The sequence below is a fragment of the Rousettus aegyptiacus genome, unplaced genomic scaffold (assembly GCF_014176215.1).
Source record: "Rousettus aegyptiacus isolate mRouAeg1 unplaced genomic scaffold, mRouAeg1.p scaffold_m13_p_3, whole genome shotgun sequence".
Taxonomy (NCBI): domain Eukaryota; kingdom Metazoa; phylum Chordata; class Mammalia; order Chiroptera; family Pteropodidae; genus Rousettus; species Rousettus aegyptiacus.
In genome coordinates, this window is record NW_023416306.1 from 113,520,308 (window position 1) to 113,540,573 (window position 20,266).

A 20,266-nucleotide genomic window follows, 5' to 3' on the forward strand; every position below is an offset into this window, starting at 1 on the left:
GCTTCTTAGTCAAATAGCTCCAGCAATGCAAGAGGCAGAGAAATCTAGGAAAAATAGGACAGGAGAAGAAGAGACCCCTGAATTTCTATTAGGAAGAACTTGGGGACAGGCATTTGGTGAAATTTGCCTAGGGGACTTGTCTTAACCTGTCATATTTATCCGAGGAGGCCAATTGTGTTGGAAGGGTGAGTGGTTGCAGTCCTCTCAAACCACCCTATGGCAGAGTCAAGAAACTGAATGAAGTCACCAGGAGAAACTAGTCTGAATTCGACTATTTTTAAAGAAATGCTGTCTCAGAATCATTGCTTGGTTTGCCATATGCTAGCAAATAGAGATCTCTCAGGGATCTTTTTTTAGTGATTTCATAAGAATGACGTAAAAATATATAGTTTCCAGTGTTTATGTGAAGAGTAAAAGAGAATGAACCCAACAATTCCAGTCCCAGGTACATACCTGAGAGAATGGAAAACATATGTCCACACAAAAACCTGGACACAACTGTTCATAGCAGCATTATTTATAACAGCCAGAAAGTTTAAATAACCCAAGTGTTCACTGCCTGATAAATAGATAAACAAAATGTGGCATGTCCATACAATGGTATAGTATTTAGTTATAAAAATAAATGACATATTGATACATGCTACAACATGGGGGAATCTTGAGATCATGTTAAGTGAAAGAAGCCAGACACAAAAGGACACTACTGTATGATTTCATTTACATAACATGTCCAGAATAAACAAATCTATAGAGACAGAGAGTAGATTAGTAGCAAATGAAAGAAGGGAAATTAGGACTAAATGCTAATGGGTATAGGATTTCTTTTCATGATGACGAAAAAGTTCTGGAACTAAATAGTAGTTGTGGTTGTACAACACAATGATTTTACTAAAATCCATTGACCTATACACTTTAAAATGGTGACTTTCACCTGCTAGAATAGCTATAATCAATAGGACAGGTAATAACAAATGCTGGAGAGGATGGGAAGAAAAAGGAACCCTCATACACTGCTGGTGGGACTGCAAATTGGTACAGCCACTATGGAAAACAGTATGGAGGTTCCTCAAAAAACTAAAAATTGATCTACCATATATTCCAGCAATCCCACTACTGGGTATTTACCCTCAAAACTTGAAAACTCATATCTGAAAAGATATTTGTACACTGACATTCATAGCAGCATTATTCATAGTGGCCAGGACATGGAAGCAACTGCAGTGTCCTAAAATAGATGATTGGCTAAAGAAGCTGTGGTATATATATACAATGGAATATTACTCAGCCATAAGATGAGATGAAATACTGCCATTTGCAACAACATGGATGGATCTTGAGATAATCGTGCTAAGTGAAATAAGCAAGACAGAAAAAGTTGAAAACCACATGATATCACTTATATGTGGGATATAAACCTAAAAGCAACAAATAAACAGGACAAACAAACATAAACTCATGTACACGGACTATTGACTAGTGGTTACCAGAGGGTGGGCAGGGGGAAGGAGAGAAGAGGTAGACAGGGTAAAGGGGGTCAAATATAGGGAGAAGGGGAAGGTGAAGTGGGTAAAGAGTATCAAATATATGGTAGCTGAAGGAAACTGGACTTTGGGTGGTAAACACACAATAGAATATACAAATGTCAAATGATAATGTACACCTGAAAATTATATAATTGTATTAACTAATGTTACCCCCAATAAACTTAATTTAAAAAATAAATAAATAAAAATAAAATGATGACTTTTATGTATGAAGTACATCTCAATAAAAAATACTATCGAGAAAAAAAGAGAGATGAATTCCAGTTTATCTTCTTTATGCATCGTTATAATGGTTGCTATGTGAATAATGTCTTTAAAGATCTTAAAATGACTTATTTTTTCACATAGGTTAAATTTACAAAAATTACATCTTTACCATTTTTTAATTTGCCAAGTCCTTACCTATTATAGGTATTATCACAAATTCTAAATTAGACAATCTCAAATAAAGTAAATTTTACTATTTGATGTAACTCATTGACTCTAAGCAGTGTGTGAGGATGTTTTTTATCATTAGTTATTGAGAAACTGGTGCCTACATGATACTGTGCTAAATGTTCAAGAAGCAAAGAGGTCACTAAATATTGATCTCTATTCTAAAGAGTCATTCAGCTCATCTGGAAGACAGAACATGACATAAAAGTACCTACCTAAAAGAAAGAAGACCAATGGCCAATCCAAATACAAAGTCCAATGGTGAACATAATAGGCATTAAGAAGAGGGGGAAGATAAAGTCTCCTGGAGGAGACGGATCCTCTTAACTCACTATTCGTTTGGATATAAAAGAGAAAGATGTCTGGGAAAAGCAAAGAAGTTCAAAGACTCAGGGACAGGAGGCTATGGAGGGTTTGTTTAGTACCTGGCCTCTGTGGAGACCAAGGCAATTTCCTCACATCATCATTTTTCCTCTGACATTCCATTAGGATATCAGAGTATCTACCCTAATTTTGAGTTAGGACAACTAAGGCAAAGATTTTAAGGAGGGTTTAGTTAAAAGAAAAATAAGCTATAGTACATCGAAGAGTTTTTGAATAGAAAGTTTTGTGGTTTTCCTTGGAAAAGATGTTCTCTCGCCTCCCAGGCTCCAGCCAGCTTTGGATAAGATATGTCATTAAAGGAAAATTTAAGTTGTTTTTAAAGCATCAAATTTTCATTAGAACTTGTCCAAATTGCAATATTATGAAGATAGAAGTTTTTTGGAATCTGTAGACTTCTTTCTTTTCAGTATGGTTGGAGAGATTGGAGTTTTAAGCAAATTCTAACCAAACTCAATTTAGCAAGTTAAATATTAATTCAGGAAAACATACTTTTCAGAATGTTTCCTGCTTTCTCAAATAAAGAACATGAACATTTTAAATGGCGTATATCAGAGAGGTGAATCTAAATGTAGAAATTAAAATGCGTGTGCTTGGGTATAGTTTGGTGTTTTACTTTATTTGGTAGCCTCAGTGGAGAATGCAACTTGTTTGAGAGCTTAAAAACTAGATGGTTCTCACTCTATATCAGTTTACCACTTTCTTTTTCACCTGATCTTAGCACTTGGCTCAGTTAAGCCAATACTGCATACCTACTATGTGTGGGGGCATTATTCTAGACACAGAAGGGAAGAGAGAGACATAAGGAAGGCATACTCCATGATGTCAAGCTACATATTCTACAGATCCACATTTCTTGAAGTTTGCTCCATGGAACATGGCTCTGGGAGTTTCTCCACAAAGAAAAGTTTGATGTCTAAATTCGTTTGGGAAACTCCTATATTGCAGAGCCTCAACTGAGAGACTGACATAAAAAACAAACAAACAAACAAACAAACAAAAACCCTGCAAGAAAGAAAAACTGTAACTCAGAACTCCCTGAACATTATCCTCTATTAAAAGCTTAGAGCTAGTGACCTAAAAAATACACAAAGACAAGTTGTTTTAGATCAGTGCTGTTCAATAAAACTTTCAGTATTAGAGAGGTTTTATGTCTGCGCTGTGCAATATGGTAACTAGGAGTCACATGAGGCCATAGAGCACTTTAAATATAACTAAAGAACATAATTTTTAACTTCATTAATTTTAGTGAATTTAAATTTAATAGTCACACATGGCCAGTGGCTACCAAATTGAGCCATGCAGCCTCATATTAAACATAAATCTTGTAAAAAGTCTTTTAATGGAAATGTAAAGTTTTCACTATTTTGTGAAAGAGAGAAATAACAGGCATTTCAGATTTTGAGAGAGTTGACAATATGCCATGGACACCATGAGTTTTGAAAGTTCTGTCATTTAAAAATATCTTTCCAAAATCTTTGTAGTTATAATAACCCCTTAAATCCTGATCAGAACCACTTTTTAATCTCCATCTTTGGACATTCCACAAATCTTAGGAAGAAAGGCACTTCTGCTGCTCTGGGTAATTTGTCTATCCTATTAGTCTTTGAGTGTGATGCAGAAACATTCATACTCAGAGGTGAGCTTTACATGTGACTGTCTGGAGGATCCCTGGACATACTAGTGAGGCAAAAGACATCATCAAATGGCTTGATATAATACTAAAACATTCACTATCAAAGATTTCCTTCCTCAAAAGGTTTTATTTTATTTTTCCATTTACTTGTCTTTTTATAAATTAATTTATTTAGTCTTTCAAAAAAAAATCTTCTTATTTTTATAGTAATGAATAACATTAACCCAATGAAATATTTTCAGGTTTAATGAAATTGGTAGTAATACCAAGAAGGCAATAAAAATGGAAGCTGTTATTTCTTTATTCCTTTTCTTATGATACTTGGCTTTTGATGTCTTGAGAGGACTTTAGAATGCCTCCCAATTCTTCACACGTTGGCTCATTTTCAACTTTTTCTGCAGACGTCCGGAGCCCGCGACGCCTGCCTCCACAGGCTTCATGCTTTTGTAGCTCTGAACTCCACTTCCTGTTCACAAAGCCTTTCTGTCTTGCAGATGGAAAGGCGCTGGAAAGAGTTCCATACACAGAAAGAGAAGAGCAGTGTCTCCAGCCCTGATAACAGCCAAAGCTTCTATCTCCTCCAATAAAAGTGCCTGAAGAAGAGTCAATAGAATGGCAAAGAAACTACATATTTTTATGAGTCCTTGTCTTGAATAACCTTGGGCGGAGCAGGGGGGGCGAAGCTGCAGAGTCTCTCTATTCAATAAATGTATAGAATTTATTATTAACAGAAACTAAGAAAGCTGCAGTCTTCAATGAAGAAATCCTCTGGAAGCCTATGTATTTATTAGACATTATTGAGTTTACTTTGTGGTTTAGGTTATTAGGGTCAGCTTGACAGTAGCATGGCGTATATGGTATATGCTTTGATAAATGATTGGTTTTTTATAGAAGTTTTAGTCTCTGAAAGTAGTCCTTGAGGAAAGATAAACATTAATTTCAGCTGCTGCTAAAACAATAGGAACTGGAATCATTAGCATTTTTCCAAGTCCCTGACAATCTTTTAGATAGCAGCTCTGATGGTTGCTATAGATGATCAGGATTTTGGTAATTATAGATGCTTATTCTCATATCAACTTCAGAAAAACAATTTTAGGTTTGCTCCATAGTCCAAATGGTCATTAATTTATTCTGTATTTCCCTGACTCTAAAATCCATGGGCTGGTGTTCATTCATACCAGTCTTAAGACATTGAATGTGTTGCCCCGATCCCTCAGCAGTTTGCTAAAGATGTACTATCAGTGAATTTATCTCACTCTTTTAAATTGACTGGATTTTACTTTTAGAGTATCTTCCTTATAAAAATTAATAATTTCATATATTTCAGTAATTTCTTACTGTCTGATAGTCTGATATATTCATCATTCATTACTGATGCATTTATCCAGTTAGAGGCAATTACAATAGACAATGAGAAATACTGTGGTGACCTGATCTGGCTTGGTGGTCGTGGAGCTGGAGAGAAGTGTCAGACTATAAACACAGTAGGAGGCCAAATTTGCACTATTTGTTCATGATCTGTGGAGTATGAATGAGAAGCTGACTTTAAGGCAATCTCCATATTTCTGACTTAGCTAACTGAACCAATAAACTAAGAAATAGGACTTCCTACAATAGAAACAGGTTTGGAGTTAAAAATGAATTTATTTTTAAAAATTTGTTGCAGGAATCACCTTTGAAACATCTATGTGGAAATGTCCAGTGGACTAGTACCTTTCCAATGTTTGATCATGATCCAGAAAAAGAAATATGGTTAATATCATAATCCCATGCTCCCATAAAGTGAAAAATAATGTTTCACAAAATAATAATTATTCTATATAAGTCTGAGGCACTCTTATATTCTCTATTCTATTCCATATTTCATGTTTAAAATGCTGGTCTCTATTTATTCAACTTACTTCAAATCCAATAATGGATTGTGACTCATAGTTTGAAAAACACTGCAGCACATATTTTTACTTACATGTCTATGTATGGGAGACATATCTAGGTTTGAGGTATAGGTGTAGATGAGAAATCGGCATATAGGTAATAAGTGGATCTACAGAAGTGGATGAAATTGCCTAGGGAGCGAGTGTAAAGTGAGAAGAGTAGAACACCAAAGATCCAATTCTCAGACGTGAGAAACGGTTCAGAAGAGAACCAGGAAAGTATATGCTACCAAAGCCAGTGAAAGAGATGGTTCTGACAAAGAAGAAATCATGCTCAATGCAGTTCAGTGCTGCTAGGAGATCAAACTAATCACTGAAAAGATGACTAGGTCACTGGTTGCCTTTATGAAAGGAATATTAGCATGTGAACAGAAAGAAGCTAGATTTCTATAGGTTAATGAAGGAGTGGGAAGTGAGGAAAGAGTTAGATAACTCCTTCAAAAGTTTGTCTCTGAAATAAAACATTGAGAAGTGGGAAGTGGAGAAGAAAATCAGTGGCAGGACAGAAATAGTATTGTACTTTTTGTTATTTACCATATAACTCTCTATTTCAAGGTCAGGACAGTTACCTGAGGTCAGCTTTAGCAACACATGAATAAATCTATAATTGCCTTATATGTGCTCTCTTGTGTAGTTGTGTGGTTATATGGTCTTTTATTCTGGGTATGTTTGTATATAAATATATGTAATTTACATAAATTATATATAAATATTATACATGTATATATGTATATTTCTCTAGTCTGAAAAGAACACATTTAGGTGGGTATATCAACAAAGTTTCTAAAGTGTTCCTTATGCAGAAGCCCTAAGATGTCCCTGGAATACTTTTATCTATCAAAGAACACTGAAACTTTTGCTGGAGAATGTCCTAGTATAAGACATATAATATCGTCAAGGGCTGCCAGTCTTCCTTCTGGTATGATTCAAAGTACGGGCTATAGAATTTTTTATTCACAGAAAAGTCGTTCAAAGTTTTATTTGAATATGCCTTGAGTTTCAGATTCAGGAGGTAGAGAGTTAAGAGAGGTTATATTTCACTTTCAATATCAGTTCAATTATCAACTCTGTCAAGATACATAATTACCCGTTATTTGAGTCACTGCCAATTTTTAGTAATAACCTACAATCTTGATATTTCTATCAAAAAATCATATGGTTTCTAAATTAAAATCTGCCAACCTTAAGAAACACACGTAAAGGAGATATTATGATGAGGTCTCAGTGGAAAGATTGCTTGCTGGGCAGTTTCTCAGCTAGCTGGGCAGACTACTTAATGTTAAACCCTTCTCTCTCACTTGCCTTTGGTTAAATAGGAAATGTTTATAAATCACTCTGGGATTTAAGGAGAACTGTATTGATCCTAAACTATAAACTGTCATAAATTATGATCTTCATTTTACTTTGCTTAATTAAGATTGTGAGGGAATTAAGAGAACTAGGTATATGAGGTTATTGAAAGTAAACTGATTATTTCTTAATTTTCCCCCTAATTATCTCAAAAATATGTACACTCCCTTTTTATTTGGAAAAATCTTCATACACAAATAAGACAATGGGTCTGGCGACAGCTTCTCAGCTTTTCCCAGAAATCAAAGGTTCTTCTTTTCCAGAACAGGGAAGCTAGAGATGTCACATAGTCAAAAATGTTTCCATCTACTGGTCAAACTCAGGAATACACTGTTTTGCCAAAAATCACTAATGGAGAACACAAAACACTCAAACTCAGCAGAGCCAGGCCTCCAGGCTCACCTGCTCAAAATAGTGGTTTCTTGCTGGTAGTGAAGGTAAATTCAAATCACAAAGCAGACTGTTCAGACAGATCAGAGGTGAAGTGGAGGTGTAAGATTAGAATTCAAATCCCCTGAGGCTCTGCTCATGTCAACCTAGAAACAGGCAATAAATAGGTTGCAATTGCTTTGAAATATTTAGGCAAAAAGCCCTCTGGAGCCTCATGTATTATCAGGCTTGGTAGGCTATAGAGTTTGAGTCTGAAACCAGTAAATGCAATGGCTTAAGTGGTCAACTGACCCTTTTCTCAAAGCCTAGTCAGATCAGTGGCTCCCCATTGTCATTTTAATTCATCCCTTTCGGTGAAAATACATGCCTGTTTCCTTTTCCAACAGTCACAGGGGGTTATTTTGCCATGGTGAGCAGTTGACAGATAGGACAGTAAAATTTGTCTCATTTCTATGATGACTTTAGATGCTAAATGCCAGGCTGCTTGGCCTAAGAGAAGGTACTATAAGTTCCAGGAAGTATGCCAAGTCTCCCCAGCACCCTCTGCTCCCTTTGACAGCCACCCTTCTTGGGCTGTAATCTGGAGGAATTAATTCACAGCTGCCAGTTATCAGGACTTTATCTGCATTGTTAGCATTCCTTATAACCTGCAACCTCTATTCATTTAATGGTTATCTGATGGCAAATGATACTAGGTAAAGAGGAATGTTCAAATCATGCTGCTTTTGGCAAGTGGGAGCTAAAATAGCAGAACTTCAGTTTAAGAGGGGAATATTTGCTCACTGATGTGAGATTCGTGTTAGAAGGATTGTGGAATGGGAGGGAAAATGATTCCAGGGAAATATTCTGGCAAAGGGAATTTTAAAGAACGATGCTCCATGTACTTTATTTGGCCAAAAGATGAGAAAAAAGCAACAAGGGAGGTAAAGAACAGGTATGATAGTAACACACTTCTCCAAATTATTTTTGGCTATTTTCCAGCAAACAGTCCCTATTCCTAGTCTCATTGCTATATTCAGTTGAATAATTTATTTGAATTAAACTAACTTGAGCAAGAAATGTTAAGAAGACAGCTTTGAAGGAGCAGTTTTCTTAAAGGACATTTTCTTAAAACATGTTTTTGAATGCATAGTCTTTCTTATCAGAATCCCAGGAGAAGTAAAAGTCTCTAGAAAAATTCTATAAAGAGGAACAATGCAAAGGCAGAAAATTTTGCAATAAAACTAATGCAGTTATTGTAGCTAAAGCTGAACTTTCTTCAAAATGGCATTATGCATAAGCACATTGACTCAAAAGAATCCTTTTTGTTCAGGGCATGCAGTAAACTCAGGGGAGCAGTAAGCAAGGCAAAAGTGAAACCCAGAGGGACAATGAGGTTCCCAAGGGTAAGATTTGTAAACATCCTTCAGAGAGAGGTCAATTTCACAATGACTCAAAAAATATTTTTATCATACTTGCAATATAATGACTATAATAATGAATGCTCATTTTAAAGAAAGCCTAATGCTTGTGCTGCAAAAACTGTATATTCAAATGCAAAATAATGAAACTGAACTCCTATGTTACACCACTCACAAAAACTTACTCAAATAGATTAAGACTTAAATGTAAGACCTAAAGCCTAAAGCTCCTAAAAGAAAATATGGGGGGAAAGCTCCTTGACATTGATTTTGGCAATGATTTCATGGATATAATACTCTAAGCACAAGAAATGAAAGCTAAAACAAACAAACAGACAAAACAAGTAGGACTTCAACAAACTAAAAAGCTTCTGCACAGCAAAAGAAATGATCAACAAGATAAAAAGGCAAAGTACAGAATCGGAGGCAATATTTGTAAACCACATATCTGTAAGGGGTTAATTTCCAAAGTATCCAAGGAACTCATACAATTCAATAGCAACTGCCCTACAATACAATAAAAGTGGACAGAGGACCTGAAGAGACATTTTTCCAAAGAAGATACACAGATGACCAACAGGTACATGAAAAGATACAATATCACTAAGCATCAGAGAAATGGAAATCAAAATCAAAACCGATATCATCTCACAACTGTTAGAATAGCTACTATCAAAAAGGCAAGAGATACCAAGTACTGGTGAGGATGTGGAGAAAAAAGAACCCTTGTATACTTGGTGGGAATGTAGATTGGTACACTATGGAGGTTCCCCAAAAATTTAAAATAGAACTACCATGTGATCTCGCGTTTCCACTTCTGGGTGGATGTCTGAAGGGAATGAAATCCCTGTCTCAGAGACATTTCTATCTTTATGTTTATTGTAACATTATTTACAATTATTTGCAATAGCTAATACATGGAAACATTCCAAGTGTCCATTGACAATTTGATGAATGGATAAAGAAAATAGATACAATCCCAGTGGAATGTTATTCAGTCATAAGAACAAGGAAATTCTGCCTTTTGCAATATGGATGAACCTTGAGGGCATTACACTAAGTGAAATAAGTCAGAGAAACAAATACCTAATGATCTCACTTATATGTGAAATCTAAAAAAAACAAACTCATAGAAACAGAGAACAGATTAGTCATTGCCAGAGCCCAAGGTATGGGGAAAACAAAGGAAGGTGGTCAAAGGATACAAACTTCTAGTTATAAGATAAGTAAATCATGGGGATATAATGTACAGCATGGAAACTACAGTTAGTAATGCTGTATTGTATATTTAAAAGTTGCTAAGAGGGTAGAGCTGAAAAGTTCTCATCACAGGTAAAAAAATTGTAACTATGTGAGGTGACAGATGTTAACTAATCTTATATTGTGGTAATCATTTTGCAATATATAATAATATTATATTGTGTTATACTACATATTATATCTTATATTGCAGTAAAGCTAGAAAAATAAAAAATAGGTAAAACAAATTTTTTTTTTAAGAAAATCTAATATCTGTAACCTAAAATTTGTGATGGTTCTTTCTGTGTTTTCAGTGGCTTCTGGGGACAAACCTAGGATTTTGGAGAAACATGGCAGAGTGAGAAACATCCCCAGATCTCTCCCCTTGACACAAAAATAAGCTGAACATCAAAAACTCAACAAAAACACCCAAATGGCACACCATCAGCAAGTCTGAGCATGGGATCTGCACATAAGGGCTACCACAGGTCAGAACCCTGGGTGTCGTACGGTGGACTAGGAGAGATAAAGAAGCTGCTGCTCGCAGCTGCCGAAGCTACTTGTAGGGACAAACCCATTTTAAAATTGACACATCCTAGGACTTCCATTTCTTTTATAAAATGGAACCCACCACATAGGGCTGTTGTGTGGATTAAAAGTGTTAAACATGTAAAATGATTAAAATAGTGTTTGCAGCATAATAAGAGCTCTATACATGTCACCGTTTGTTCCTTCCTGCCTTGGCTCCTAAGGCTTCCTCTCCTAGTGTTACCTACCCTAGCTTCCATGTGCCATTCCTTCAGAGCCTCTGCCACTTCTCAAAGCATTTTGTGTGTACAAAATGTTTCAATGGATGGCAGGAAGAGACGTACGTGGACCACTCTTAGTATATGCCATAGCCGATGGCTTCTCTCCCATCCTTCCCCAACCCCATCAACCTAAGTACATGGCTCTTTCCCAGATCACAAAAACCAGCACCTTTTCCTGTTAGAAGGCCAGTTCTGTCTCCCCACTGCCAGCACCAGCCTCTTTCATTTGTCCCTTATTCCCCGCAAAATCTGATCATTTATTTTTTTTGCAGGAAGAAAGGTTGTCTTCAGGAAAACTTGTATTACTGTATTTATTAAAAATTGTGGAATTCAGATATAGATAAACCTTCTTGAAGCAGAAGAAAAATACTTCTCTTTCTTTTGAGTCTTCTATGGGCATGAGGGAAAATATACATTGTGATAATAATTTGGCCTGCTGAGTTTGTGTATATTATCTATCTCTCCCACCAGATAGTAAGCTCCCAAAAGCAGAACTCTTGTCTGTCTTTATAGATTTCACATTTAATAAATTTACAAATAAAGGGGAGTGGGAGTTTTACTTGGTATCTGTGAAAATTTATTTTTTACTCTCACACTTTCCCTTGGAACATAAAAATAGGCACTGTTGTGCTGGTAAATGTTTAATGACCAGCTCTTCAGAGAGGTGTGGAAAGTCCTGGTTTTTAGCATTTATCAATTTTTATGGTGTAAATATTCCCAAATAAGTGATTCTAAGCTACCATCATGGAGTTCACAAAATTCCTGGTGATTTAACAAAAGCTCTTATAAGCAGGTACCACTGGCTCTGGCATACCACATAAAATAGGTATTAATGTTATGTCATTTAAAAAAGAAAACCTACTATTGTTTAACATGGATTGAAACTAGAATACAAATCCAAAAGCCACTCTACTTTCTAGAAAGACGTGTACAAAGAAATAAATAGATGTGTAGAAATGAGTTAATGTAGATGGCTATGCATAAAAAGACCTGTTTGTAAGATTGGCCATTGGCTGGTATGTGGGAACTTCGATTCTCGGAGGGTTTTCACTTTTGCCAGACTTGATAAGAGGAGCTCACTGTGCCTAAACCAATTACACAGACAATGTGGTTTGCAGGGAACACTTGTTTTCACTCTGGGACTCTGAAATTTTTGTAATCTAAGCAGTGGGTGACTATATGACTAGTCCACAGTTAAAACCCTGGAGTCTCTACTGAGCTACCCTGGTAGACAACATCTCACACATGTTGTCACAAATAACTGCTGGAGGAATTGAGCATGTCCTATGTGACTTCATAGGAGAAGAGTTTTGGAAGCTTGTGCCTAGTTTTCTGTGATCTTCACCCCATGTATCCTTTCACTGTAATAAATCATAGTCCTGACTATGACTCTATGCTGAGTCCTGGAATCCTCCTCGTGAATTATAGAAACTGAGAGTACACATGAAACCCATAATATGTTAGGAAAATGAACTGGTAAGTGCTATATGCAACCAAGACCACTGTTGTTTGAAAGTGTTCAAAAAAGTCTACAAGGATTCTGTTCTCTTCTCCTCTAAAGTCTCATAGCACATTGCATATCCTTTAGGCATGGCACCTAATACATTACAGAATAGGTCCAAGTCATCTCAGCAACACTAACTCTCACCTCTACTCCATGGCAATGAGCTTCCGGAGGGCAGGATCCTTTGTTGTTCTATTCATCATTGTATGGGAAGTATAAAGCCCAACACTTAGTAGAGCATCACAGTCTCTAAATAAATAGATTGTATTGCATGGAGCTGGGCAAAATTTTAGGTCAGGAGAGGGTAGAGGAATAAAGACTATTTAGTTAGAAAGCCAGTTTTGAAGCTTTGTTGATGAGGTGAAGGAAAGAGATATCTCTGCCCCACTCCAGTCTCAATTCCCATCTCACACAAGGTAGCAGAGTGGTTATTATTAGATTATTAGGTTGTATATTAGATTATACAATTTGGATTATACAAGTTGAGGCAGAAACATACTAATTAAATATACTTGAGAAGAAAGATACTACTAAGTAGAAGTTACTAGGACATGACTTTAGAGAATCAACGAGGAAGACATGGAGACCTAATTCACTAAAATACCAGATTTTCCTTTCCGTTGCTATTATTTCCCCATGTTTCATTAAAACTGGTGTCAACACTTCCCAGTAACATGGAACTTAAAGGCACATCTCCCATTCTAACTGAGTCAGTCATGCTTATTATTTTACTAGTAGACTGAAAGAATGCAGACCAAATCGGGACAGAATATTGGAACAATGTGGAAATATGCATGACTTAAATATTTCTTCTTAGCTCATACACAGAATGCTGAAAGTTTATTCACTTCTGGTAAGTATAGCCAATGCAAGGAATAGAGAGATGAAATACCAAGAGAGATGATTAATATAAAATGGTATAAAAATAGCAGCTTATTTATTGCATTTTTTTTATTTCTCAGTGATGAACGATCACTTTCATTTCTCTTGTTCTAGAGTGAACATAATATAAGCACAAATGAATTTAGTGGGAGAAAGGTTGATGACCTTTCTTTGGCCCATCTTCACAACAATGTCTGAAAATATAGCCAGGAAATTTCTGCTTTGACAAATCGGCAAAAGAATAACTACTTAAAGAGAAGGATAGCTGTGTATTTTCCTTATCAGATTCATCTTTTGAGCATGAACATAATACTGTCTATAATTCTATTAACATACTTGAACTTGTTGTCCATCGGATTAAAATGTGAACAGGCCATTATCTCTCAGTGGATTATATGGAATACTGACCAAATGTTAGACCCTGTGTTAAAAACACTGGGTACACAGTGGTTAACAATACAGACTTGATATTTGCTCTTATGTAGCTTACAGTCTTGTGAGCAAGGAAAAGTATATAAGAAAATAATTAAATGAATACTTTACCACAAATTATGATGTACTGTGAAGGCAGAGGGTGCTAGGAGAGAGAACTTACATTGGGTGGTGAGAAAAGAAAGGCGTCTCTGAAGAAAGGTACACTTAGTCTGAGGCCTCAAGGATAAGATAGAGTTAGCTGGGAATAGCATGTGTCTATTTGTGCGGATAGACAAGGGGGCCTGGTTAGGCAGAGTAAAGAGCATGCATGTAGATCTTAGGTGGGAAAGACCTTGCAGAGATGAGGAACAGAAAGAAAGTCAATCTGGTTGGAGCATAGTGAAGAAAAGGAGCAGGCGAATGATATCTAGTACAGTGACTAGCACAGTCTGATGGGATACCCTGGCTCAATACATTTCCATTCAAAATGAATAAAATTCTATAAAATTTTTTTCATGAGGTTAACTTGGGCCCTAAATTTGATCTCACCTCAAATAGCCATTCTAATATCTCTACCAAGAAGAGAAACCACTAGAGGTGGGGAAGGGCACACAGTCTCCTGAGATAGCCATAGACAAATATGGAGATTGTGAAGTTTATGCAGTAGAAATAAAATACTTCCAGTGAATTGGTGTGTTGGATTAACCAGTTTAGCTCAATGGAGTTACCGGTGATCATTCATATGAGGAAGTTGCATGGTTTAGACAAGAACTGCAAAGATCTCAGCATTATTTTTGTCATAGTTTCATCAATAACTGTATCCCTCAGGTTAAATCCAAAGCAACTGGGGCAGAGAGAGTGGAGAAAACTATTCCAAGTTCTGTTAGGACTAGTAGTATGGACCTAAATTGCTGATATTTTCCTGTCATGTAAACTCTGAACCAGGAAAGATGAGTCCGACCTCATTATCAATGCATCCTGAACTTAGGTTGTATTTCAGCTCTAGACAAACTGAAGGATGACTAGACTATGAAGGAAAAAAGAAGCACAGAGTATACTGACACACTCAGTTTCAGATGAAACTGATATCGAGGTAAAGGAAAATAATCAAGCCAACTTCTTAACTTACTTCAACTCTCTGAGACTGGAGGTATGTCAGTCAAGTGTTTAGATCCAGCAAAAAAAATTATTAGCTGAGTCTTCTGCCTTCCTGTCCATTATTTTGTCATCTTGGAGACCCACTTGAATGAGTTAAATCAATGTAAATCAGAAACATGTGGATTAAATCTCTCAAAATTGCCATATGTGATTGAGGTTTTCACAGGCTAAAAGACCATCAAAACATATTTTGAAATGTTTTCAGAATCCAAGAACCACCAGGTTAGCCAATCTCTAAAAATGAAGTCTGACCCTGTGAACATATTTTTACATTTAACAAAATAATTTCTGTCATCACTGTTCATAATATAAGTAGTTGGGGGTGAGATTCAACATGTCGATGTGAAAATGGTGGAAGGGATTCTGATCTGGCATATCCTAAGATTCCTTGGGCCATAGTAAACCTGTAAGTCAGTTAGAGTGTCATACCTAAAGGTTCTCCGTAGTAAAACCAGAATTGACTGTAGTTAAATCATAAAAGGAATTTGTTAGAGGAAATTAGGAAGCTCACCGGTTTCCTTAGAGGGTGAGAGAGTCAGATAGAGCTTTTCAGCAAGGAAGAGTGCCAAACCACACTCTGAGTTCTACCCTAGGAAAGACATTTGCTGCTGTCGCTCAGCCCAGATCTCCAGACTGCAACAATGATTGCAGGCGACAGAAACTTTTTTATTCTTTGCACCAAGAGACAGGGACTTCTTCCGCCACACTCACTGAAAGATGGATTTTGCATACTCTCTCTTTATATGAATCAATTATAAATCAAATACTTCCATGGATATATCTGATTGGCAGAACCCAAGTAACATCACATGCCCCCTTCTTATATTTCTTTATGACTATTTTTCTTATTAATTATATTAAAGACTCTCATTTACTCAACATTTAGAAGATATATATTTTCTATCTGGAACAAACACAAGTGAAAACCAGAAAACGAGTGTCCTTAAAAATGAGTGTATGATGGGATTTAGCATGCATAAAAAATTATGCATTGATATACATGAATACATTTTAGGTATTCAACTCAGGGCCGATTGATCTGTTATTATTTTTTTGAGAATCTATTTTGTGTTATGTTCCCCCACTCATATAAAAGTTGCAAGAATAGTTCAATAAATATCTATATATCTTTCACCTAGATTCATTAATCACTCTTGCTTTGAAGAGTCGAGGCCAGTTGTTTTTCAGAATGTCTCTCAATTTGATTTGACATGGTTGTTTCCTTGTGACTAGATGTAGATTAAACACACATGGTAAAAAATGCTACATAGGTGATGTACTCTGTGATTTCTAAAATAAGGTACTTAACATCAGTTTGTCCCTTTACTAGTAATATTAATTTGAATTATTTGGTTAAGTTGATGGATTCAACATTTCTTCCACATAGTTATTTTTCTCTCTATGTAATTAAAAAGTGATACTCTGAGACTGTGTGCATATTCTGCTTCCTGACAACCTTTTAACCAAACATTTTAGTATTCATTGAAGATTTTTTGCTGAATCAATTATGACTATGATGGTTGTAAAATATTTTCACATTCTGTCATTTTCTAGATTATTAGTTGACATTCTACTGTAAAAGAGGATCTTCCCTTCTTGTTTATCACATTCATTCATTCATTTGTTCTTACTCCTAGTATAATTATCGATTCATTAATTCATTTTTTTATTCGATATATTACTGACAGTTTTCACTTTGATGCTCAAAATTATCTAAATTTGGCCATGAATGCCCCTTCAGGCTGGCTCCTTTGTAATTTTGACATGACCCCAAAAAATCTGAGCACTCCCTCAATTTTTGGCTGTCACAAGCAAGGAAGGCAGCTACCAAAGTAACATCCTTGGATGCATTTGTGTCTTTCCACAATGCCAGGTTTATTGAGTGATATCTTCTCAGATAAAACAATCAGTAATCCATGCATGTTAACACACAACACATGAAGAGGAGAAGATTCAGAGGCTTATGCAACAGAGAAAAAAAGTGAAAGTCCTCCACATTCCTGAAGCGTACTCTGGAACTGGTGGCACAGATATTCAGGCATCAGTACCAAGTGAGTGGCTATGACGGGCAGAAGGTTGAGGTCTTTGGCTCTAGTAATACCAGCACAATGTGTTCTGGTCAGGCTTGAGCATCGATTCTCTGAAGTGCTCAGCTTACACAGCCTTCAATGAGCAGAGTTCTTCAGTTATCAGTCATGACATCTGTGTGGCCCTTTCCTATCATCTGGCTGTGTTTTTGTGGTTTTGGACATTCCAGTCACATCCTTAAGTGTGTCCCCATCATGAGACTTGGTTGTTTGCCAGCTGACATTACTGTCATAACTCCCAATAGAGTCCATTTTGTAAAGTCCAGAAGGTTCTCATTTGTTATGCTCTGTACGCTGGCACAAGAAGTTTCAAGAACACCTAAAACTTTTCCTTCCCCAAGGCTACACTCAACACACTCAACATTTTGCCAAGAATTACCTGTTTCTTTTAGAAAGAAAAAAGAATGATATTTAGATGCCAGCATCTAGATGCTCATATGCTCATTTCTGTTGAATATCTTTGCCTCTAATTCCTTACAGTTGACAAAGCTGGGAAATATTTACATTTATATCTGTATCTATATACCTTGATAACTTTAATCAAATCCAACAACACAGTGTTTTTCCTTTACTACTCTTGTTCAATTATTTTGCATGCTTCTTTTTCTCTCTCCCTCTTTCTATGCTTCAGGGAGAATAATTTTGTTTCTCCACAGAGACATGTAACAGCCCAGAGTTGGGCCGAGGAATTATATCACAAATTCCACTACTTTTGCTGCATCATCCCTAGTTGAGTAATCATCTCAGGCTTGTGCACTCAATTCCAGTATTAAGAGTCTTCTTCTTTGTCATTCTTTAGATCTTGATTTAATCTTTAAAGCCAATATCCTACTTATTTTTCTGATCCTGCCCTTATTTCCTCTTGTCCAAACTATGTTAATAGATTTCCATCTTGTATTCTTGTTTGCATTGCCTTCCTTATTCTGAGTTAAAATAGCCATGTGATTCTACAATCAAATTGACTTTAAGTCACAAAAAAAGTCATTTATGTTTCTAAAAGACTTAAGTTTTCACCACACCTAGTAGTCAAAGTTATCATTCTAGTCTGTTCCCACCTGTCTCCTCTTAATACTGTCTATGTCTCAGCTAAACTTAATGTCTTGCTTCTCATGCAAACCTTTCATTTCCCTTGAGTTTATCTTCTTCTGTTTGGGTTGTCACAATTTAATTTTTAAAAGTGTAATTTCCATTCTGTTACCCCATCGCTCAGAAACTTTTCTTGATTTCTCATAGCTTAAGGAATCCACACTCTCCATGCCGGCAATCAGAACACTCCAATATAACTATTCTCCCTCTGCCCTATTGTTCTCCTGTATGCTTCTTATGGCATCTGATTGCCTCCTCCTTTCTTCGACTATGTACCTCTTTTCAGGACAATCTTTTGCCTGGCATGCTCTTCTACCACATTTATATTCACTCCTAAGGATCAGTTTAAATGCTACTCTCTCCTTCTCATGCCAATAAAGACTTTGTTAAAACCAAAATTGAACAATTCATTGTGAACTTCATCAAATGCCTTTAGCATTCCCACTGCATCAAATTCTTATAGCACCATATTATACTGACTTATTATATCCATGTAGAATTAGTGTCACCAAACTATAACAGTGGTGTAAAATTCTAAATTTAATTTTCTTTCATAAAAATTCAGTGGGCAGTGCAGGGCTAGGTATGGCAGCTTAACCTCTTAGAGACCGGAGGAACTCAGGTTCCTCCTGTGCTTGGTTCTCATTTTAGTGGTATTAAATGATAGTGAGAGCTTCAGTCATTATTCATGAATTGTAGGCAACAGGACGCAGAAAGATATAACATAATAAGGGGAATATAATGCATTCCAAATGTATTTTTAAATAAACTTTAAATGAATGTTGACGAATACTGACCAGTAACAGAATAAAAATCTAGAAATTTTCTCTCAACCCAGAAAGTTCCCTTTTGCTCTTTTGTGGTCAGTCACCTCGATCTTAGTTCATATTAACAGACCAAATAAGGAAAAAAAAAAAAAAGATCAACTCCATGTATATTTTAAAAATTATTTGATAAAATGCAACAGCCTTTTCAATAGAATTCTTATTAAATTAAAAAGAACTTCTTCAACTTGACAAAGGGCATCTGTAAAAAGCTTGTAGCTAGCATCATACTTAATGGTGAAAGACTGAATATTTTCCTCCTACACTCAGAAAAAAATGCAAAGATGTTCATTATCACTGTTTTTATTCAACATTGCTTTGTCTTGGTGGCCCTAGCCAGCACAATAAAGCAAGAGGAAAAAAAAAAGTCAAACAGATTGGAAAGTATAAAATTAAATGGCCCTCATTTGCAGACAATATGTTAATTTACATAAGAATCATTTGGAATTTATTTAAAAAGCTTTTAGGACCAAAAAGTGAGTTTAGGAAATTAAGATGAAGGTCAATATACAGAAATAAACTATATTTCCATATACTATCAGCAAATAATCAGAAATTAAAATTATATTTGTAATTTTTTTTTGCCATTATTTACTCCAAAAAAAAATCCTATGCATTAGTCTTTCCATTCCTCTTGGGAAAACAATCTCACACATGTTAGCCGTACTACCAAATCATGACCCTTCTTGGTTCTTTATTGAATTCCCTGAGGGTTAAATGAGATTTCTCAGCTTTAGGTGGAAAAAGTTTGAATCTCTCAACCTTGCTCAAGCTATAGGAGCTGTCTGGCATAAGGTTTTCCAGTAGGTATTTTCTCCCAGCAGTTGATTTTTGTGGAGTTTCACTATCTATTGGCAGAGTTAAAGGTAACTTTATGCATGTTTCCCCACACAGATCACTATTCTCCAATACTGTGTTCTACAAATTCTGGCTGCCTCAACTTTCCCCAAATTTAATATCTGTCCTTCCATCTCAGCAAGCTCTTGTGTGCTCTGCTTGAGATTTCACTTGCCAGGCACCTTCTACAAGCAGAAAGTGAGGCAATCATAAGCTACACCTCTATTTCCCTTTACTCAGTGATCACAGTTCTGCTCTGCCTATTGTCTCAATGTCTGAAATAGTTGTTTAATATATTTTGTCTGGTTTTCTAGTTGTTTATGGTAAGTAGACTGGTTTTGTATCAGTCAGAA